The sequence below is a fragment of the Rhea pennata genome, chromosome 3 (genome assembly GCF_028389875.1).
Source record: "Rhea pennata isolate bPtePen1 chromosome 3, bPtePen1.pri, whole genome shotgun sequence".
NCBI lineage: Eukaryota > Metazoa > Chordata > Aves > Rheiformes > Rheidae > Rhea > Rhea pennata.
The window spans coordinates 90,409,729-90,415,312 of NC_084665.1; the positions used below are offsets into that span (position 1 = coordinate 90,409,729).

Sequence of the window (5,584 nt, forward strand, 5' to 3'; positions counted from 1 at the left end):
CGACGCCATCCTCAGGTCGGCCCTGCTGGGGGTTCAAGCTGCCGCTGGGGCCAAGGGGGAGGGCGCGGAGCGCTCCCGAAGGAGCTGCCCGCGGACGTGCCCAAGGAGCGGTGGGGGAAAGGTGCACCCACGGCCACGCGCAGCTCCTGGCGCAGCAGCGGGAGCTGCTCTGCCTCGTGCTTGCAGATGAGCATGAGGCGCCGGGAGCCGCCAGCACAGCTCCTGCCGTGCGCGCATGGGGACCCCGCGCCGCTGCCGCGTGTCCCCATGGCGGGGAGGCCCATGGGCAGCAGGAGCGAGGCCGTTGCAGGGCTCGTGCTGCCAGGCAGCGCTGCTGGAGGCTGCGCAGGCTGCGGGGCCCTTGTCCGCGCTGCTGGGGCTGTCGGGAGGGAGAGCAGCCAGGGCCGGGGCTGACGGAGCTCTTTGCGCGCCCTTCCCTGTGCACAGGCAGAGCCAAGGAGCCCCGGGAGCCAGGGTCACCCGCCTGCCCTCCCTGCGGCTCCTCACCAAGGTGGTCGGCTTCTACGGCCCCGTAAGTGTCCGCACGGCCTCCGCTCCGCCCCGAGAGCCGCTTGGCTTTCCCACCCGACCATGCAACGGGTTGCTCACGGAGGCACCTTGCTCTCTCGCCCAGGAGGCGTCGCTGACGGCCAGGACCGTGGAGGCGCTCATTTTGGCAGAGGTGAGCAGCGGCTGCCTTTGCCTGGCCCTCGATGGCTGCGGCCGGGCGGTATCTCAGCACGGTGCGGGCGCCTCTCCCGGGTGTGCAAAGGGAGCCAAGGCCCCGGGCTGGGGCAGAGCGCGGCAATGCCGCCCAGCTGGAGCAGCGCGCTCGCGGCCTTGCTGCTGCGGGGCGGCTCGGTCGGCTGAAGCCCTTTCTTGCAGGCTGCAGCCAAGCAGTGCCCCCGGGCGGACCCTTCAGCCGTCGAAGAGGCACTTTGCTGCTCGGCTGGTGAGTGGGAAAAACAAAGCGGGGCGCTGCCTTCTTCCATCCTGCTTGCAAAGCGGCGCTTGTGCCAGGCTGCCTGACCTGCCACCAGCGGTGACACGCCGGAGCTCACGAGCCCCGCGGGCAGCCGCGGCTGCTCTTGCTCTCTCTCGCCATGCAAAACCTCGGTGCCTGTAAACGTGCTGCAGCACGTGGCGCTGCGCACAGGCGAAAGGCGCCTCAGGCCCATTTGCTGAAGCCGTGTTTGCTTTCCTCTTGCTTGCAGCAGACGGAGCCAAGGGAGGGCGGAAGGTGGCGATCTCATGGCCCCTGGCTTGGAGAGGAACCTCTGCCACCGGGGACTGCCCAGGGCAGCTAGGCTCCGGCCCCCAGCTGTCTCTCTTTGGGCAGCCTCTGGCCCTCATCTGCGGGCCAGGTGATGCCCTGCCCCAGCCAGTCCAGGTAAGCAAGCCTGGGGAGAGGGGTGTCCTGCAGGGATGCCTCCACTGCAGTGCCTGCAGTTCAGCATTCCCGCATGAGGCTGCACAGGAGACAGCGAGGGTACTGCCAGGGGACTCTGCGTGGAGCAAGAACGGCATGGTAAGCCGAGCAAGCAGAGTGCAGCGACGAATCCAAGGCTGTCTGTTTGACAGGAGCTCCTGGACCTACTCTACGAGAGAGGCCCGGCCACCGAGGGCATTTTCCGGAAGGCGGCCAACGAGAAGGCACGCAGGGAGTTGAAGGAAGAGCTGGACAGAGGCACGCAGGTTGATCTGTCGAGCAAACCCGTGCACCTGCTGGCAGTGGTGCTGAAGGTGAGTTCTGCTGACTTGTAGCTGGGAGAGCCCAGGGCGACTCTGCGTGGGCCCATGCCAGGGCCTCGATCGACCTAGGAGGGACTCCGTGCTAAAACTTGCCCAAAGGCACCACACTCCGAGGCTCAGGCTAAGCACCCTTGGGCATTTTCCTGTGCCAGGGGATGGTCAGCTCCAGCAGCTGCACCTTTGAGAGCAGCTAGCTCAAAGCTAGCTGCCTCCCAGGGAGTCACCGAAGTCACGGGCGTGCTGCCTCTCTGCTCCCTGCTAGTGCCCAGAGCCTCACGTAGGTGCCTTGACCTTGCAGGACTTCCTGAGGAACATCCCCTGCAAACTCCTCGTGGCCGACCTCTATGACAACTGGCTGCTAGCGCTGGAGAAGCCCAGCCTGCAGGAGAAAATTGCAGGCCTGAGAGAGTAAGTTTTGCCACCCGTCCCACCGCTGGGGCTCAAAGCAAGAAGCAGCAGCCCCTGCCGCCTGCACTCCTCCTCCTGTTTGTTTGCGTTCCCGCAGGGTGGCTGGCCTGCTGCCTCCAGCAAACCGCCTCTTGCTCCGGCGCTTGCTCTCTGTGCTCCACCACATCAGTGAAAGTGCAGAGAGCAACCGGATGGATGCCAGCAACCTGGCGATTTGCGTGGGGCCAAACATGCTCAGCCCCGACATGGACACCACGCTCCCGCTGGCCGTGCAGAAGGAGAGCAACGACAAGGTCTGTTGAATCCCGCACCCTGCTCCCCTCCCCTGAGCTGGGGCTGAGGCTGCCTTGCTCATAGACGGCCACGAGGCTCTGAGCTCTGGCTGCGGCTACACAAGGTTGCTGCCGCCGCTGCAGAAACGTCCCTCAGGAGCACAAAAGGCTGCTCACGTCGTTTGCAGCGCCTCGCACTGAACTCCGGGGCTTTCTGTGTGCAGGTGACGCTCTTGGTGGAGCTCCTCATCCACAACTGCGCAGCAGTATTTGGGGATGACGTTGCCTCGACCGAGGAGTCACGGGAGCACACAGCCAGCTCCACAGGTACGAGCACGGAGGGCTGCTTGTGCCATGCCAGGGCTGCTGCATCACTTTGTGTAACTGGATAGCAGCAGACATCTGTGGAAATGCCGAGAGGTGCAGAGGGTTCAGGAGGGTCTGGCAGGGTTTCCCTAGTGGAAGGCTTTCCAGTACTTCCATGCACAGGAACAAAGGTTTTGCCTTTGCGTCCCCTGCCAGGGGGGAGGGGACACGATGCTGCAGGGAAAGTGCCCTGACATCTTCCCATGGCCTCTAAAAGGTGCCTAACAGCTCACTCTCCCCACAAAACACCCAGGTGCTGCTCAGCAGAACAGTGCTGCCTGCAACAGCCCCGAGCCTGCAGCTGAAGGCAGCCCTGTGAACTGCCACCAGGAGCAGCAGCCCAAAGCAGCAAGTGCTTTGGGGAGCAGCACCTATCCCACCTGCCTCTCTGCCCCTCCGCTGACTAATCAGAAGAAGGAGGTCAGCAACATGCCCAGGAGCTTCTCAGAGGCAGACCTGTCCTGCCAGAGCAGCAGCCTGGAAGGCAGGAGATGGGATCCGGGGGCAGCCAAAAGAGAGGAGCCTTTTCCCAGTCAAGAGACAAAGTGCAGCGTGGAGAAGGGGGCTCTGGAAACAACGCCTTGCCATCCTGCAGGCACGCTTGTCAAATGGCACTCCCTCCCCACAATATCCTCCGGCTGCTCCCTGCAAAGCTCCTTTTCTCCTCTGATGGCTCGGTCTTCACCATCTCTTCACTAGTTTCACTCCCGAGCCCTCCCCCCCCCAAAAAAAAATCTTTCTGAAGAACGCCCAGGCTTTTCCCATCAAGCCCAAGGAGGACAGCCGCACACCTGGCAGACACATCAGGAAGCGCTGCAAGGCGTTCTCTTGTGCAAAACACAGCAAAGCGCTCAAAAAAGTCCCACATTCTGGAGACCTGGAAGACAGGTGGTTTCTGAGAGACTGCTCCTCAAGCAAAGGCAATCAGTTCTCCTGCAGAGCTGTCCAGGAGAAGAGGCCTGGCGAGAACAAGCCATTGCTGATGCTGTATCAGTAAAGGTCTTGTTCCAGCTCAGCAGAGGAAGTGTTTAGAGAGGTGGGTGTAGCAGAGGAATCCAGGAAGACCACTCACTTAGGAAGAGCCTCCTAAGACCTACCTGACCACTCAGGTTCCCTGCTACACTTCCAACCATGAAACCCACAGAGTCGAAGCAGGACGTTCTGCCAGGCTGCCCATGCACCACCCATGTGCAGGACTCAGCAGAGGCATCTCCAAGGCATCTCCAAGGGACAGAGTTTCTTCCCTGAAGGCTTTGGGGGTGGAATGTGCAACCCGCAAGGTTCCCCTTGGAAGAAACTTCCCCGTGAGTTTCCCAGTGACCCCCTGTGGGAGCTTATTGACCGAGAGACTTGTCAGAGTCCTGCCAAGAGGCGACAATCTGCGGCACCCGTTGGAAAGGAGACCGGAAACGGGTGCCAGAATGTCTATGAGCAGAGGTCCCAAACATTCCTGCCCCTTCGGTTCCAAAGCAATTGTGAGCTTGGTGAGGAACCTCGGCGTTGTGGAGACCACCCTTCTGTGGAGTCAGTATTCTAGCCAGAGCTCTGCATGATTTCTGAAGACCAGCTTTGCATGCAACTGTGAACCAAACCCCCTGGCAGTATTAAATGCTTTCCAAGAGGAAAAGTTGCCTGCCTCATCTCTGGCACTCTCCCTCCCTCCCTCCCTCCCTCCACGCGCACGTTTACTCCAGATAGGCTGAGGTGACCAGGGATGTAAGTGGGGATTATGGCAACAAGATGTGCCCTGTGGGAAGGGTGAGCCTCTCTGCTTTGCCTCTACACCCCGGCAAGGCTCCCAAACGAGCGACCCTCCCTTGCAGAACGTGCTCTTAGCTGCATCCCTCGCAAGGGCTGCTAAGGACTGAGCCCGTAAGTCAGGAGAGCAAGTGCAGTTGTGTGTGCGGGTTCCTACTGGAAAGCTACTGAGACGTGGCCGGCCTCGGCCACTGCGGGTAGCGCAAAAGACACCTCTGGCAAACGGGTCTTTCTCCCTCCAGTAGCGGTTAACGAGTGATGGGTCAAAGAAAGGAAACAACTCCTCAGAGAGGGCAGGGCAAACTGGGAGGGGACCTGTGGAGGGCTGCCATCCGGCCTCCCACGCGGTCCGTGAGGAGCTGCCCTGGGATGGCCAGACTAGAGCAGGGTTGCAGGTGCCACCTTGCAGGAGCGCCAAGCGAGCAGGGAAAGGAGGGAGAGGCAAAGCTGGTGCTGCAGCAGTAGCGACCAGAGAAGCTTGGGTGGAGTAAATGGAGGGCTCGTCCTGGCTGGCGGAGCTCAGAGCTGTGCAGATGGTGCTGGAGCAAGCGGCCTCTGGTGTGTGCGCACACTCAGGCGCTGCCTGGGCCGCTGCCAGCCGGGAGCTAGACAAGTGGGTGCAAAAGAACGGGCAAGGAAAAGGTAGAGACGCCAGGGGGAAGCAACCCTGGGAAGAGTTAGCACCTGGCTGAACCAAACAACAGCTGCGATGTGCGTGCCTCCAACCAGCAGGAAAGGGCAAAGGGGAGTCTGATGGCTCATCATTTGGCTACAGTTGATGTGTGGGCCACCTGGGAGGCAGAAGGGCTAGGCAAGCGGTGGCACATATGGCTGGGGCACCACAGGAGTCAGGAGCTATTTCCAGAGGCTGCAAGGAGGCGATGGCCTGAGGCAAAAGCGCTGCCCAGACAGGCTGTAGGCTCATGCCATTCTTGCCAAGCACTGGGACAGGAGCTGTCCAAAGGACAAGAGCCTGCCCATCTCAGCACAGGTAGGCTAGTGCAGGACACCTGGCAGTGAGATGATAC

The 5,584-nt window shown here is 61.4% G+C and overlaps 1 pseudogene; it reads left to right on the forward strand.

Annotated features, from left to right (window-relative positions):
- Positions 1–235: 235 nt before the first annotated feature.
- LOC134138896 (T-cell activation Rho GTPase-activating protein-like) lies at positions 236–4,388 on the forward strand (annotated as a pseudogene).
- The last annotated feature ends 1,196 nt before the right edge of the window (positions 4,389–5,584 follow it).